A 1,091-nucleotide genomic window follows, 5' to 3' on the forward strand; every position below is an offset into this window, starting at 1 on the left:
TTGGAGAGAACGTTATGAGCCATGATTCAATCATTAATTTAATTAACGGGTACTTATTGCATGATTACTACATTTTACATTGTTGTAGGCAGTGAGGACACAGTAGAGGGTGAGAGACAATGAATGCATAAAACAAACAAATGTCAGATTGAGATAATTGTTGTGGAGGGGAAAAGTCAGGGTAATAAGTGGGAGAAGATAGATAAATATATGTCAAATAAAATTACATTATATATTATTTAATTTATATTATATTAGTCAAATAATATTATGAAATATATTAATTTGTATTAATTGAAGACAAATAAACCAGGATGAGAAGATAAAGAGTTTAATGGACTTTTCCAACCTGGGCTTGGCAGGATGACTCTCGCAAGAAAAGGTGGCAAGAAGAAGGGTCGTCTACCATCAATAAGATAGTGACCAGAGACTACACCATCAGCATTCACAAGCACATCCATGGAATGGGTTTTAAGAAGGGAGCCCCTCGGGAGCTTAAAGGGAGCTGGAAATTTGCTATGAAGGAGATGGGCCTTCCAGATGTGCGCTTTGACACCAGACTCAACAAAGCCGACTGTGCCAAAGTAATAAGGAAAGTCTCATACCGTTTCTGGGTGCAGTTGTCCAGAAAACGTGATGAAGATGAAGATTCACCAAACAAGCTCTATACATCAATTACTTATGTACCTGTCATCACTTTAAAAAATCTACAAACAGTTCATGTGGATGAGAACTAACTTCTGATTGTTGAATAAAGTTATAAAACTGCAAAACATAAAAACGAAAAAAAGAGTTCAATAGAAAGGAAACGGAAAGAGAGGGGTACATTATTTGAGGAGGGGTGTTATTTGATTCTGATAAAAGACATTTGAGATCAGAAGGAAGTGGGGAGCAAGCCAGGCAGCCGTTGGATCATTGGTAGGCCTAGCCCCAGCAGTTGGGGTGGGAGTGGGTAGTGTTTGCCTTATGGTGTTTGAGGGATCAAGGAAGCCATTGTAGCTGCCAGGCAGTAAGCAGAGGGAGAGTTTTAAGAGCTGGAAGTCAGAAGTTTTGCGGGAAAGTGAGAGAGAACAGGCTATAACAACGAGAAA

At 39.0% G+C, this 1,091-nt stretch overlaps 1 pseudogene; it reads left to right on the forward strand.

Annotated features, from left to right (window-relative positions):
* The first annotated feature begins 363 nt into the window (after nt 1-363).
* Nucleotides 364-737, forward strand: LOC109456205 (large ribosomal subunit protein eL31 pseudogene; annotated as a pseudogene).
* The last annotated feature ends 354 nt before the right edge of the window (nt 738-1,091 follow it).

Source organism: Rhinolophus sinicus, chromosome 1 (assembly GCF_057876585.1).
Source record: "Rhinolophus sinicus isolate RSI-liver-muscle chromosome 1, RSI-T2T, whole genome shotgun sequence".
NCBI classification, from domain to species: Eukaryota; Metazoa; Chordata; class Mammalia; order Chiroptera; family Rhinolophidae; genus Rhinolophus; species Rhinolophus sinicus.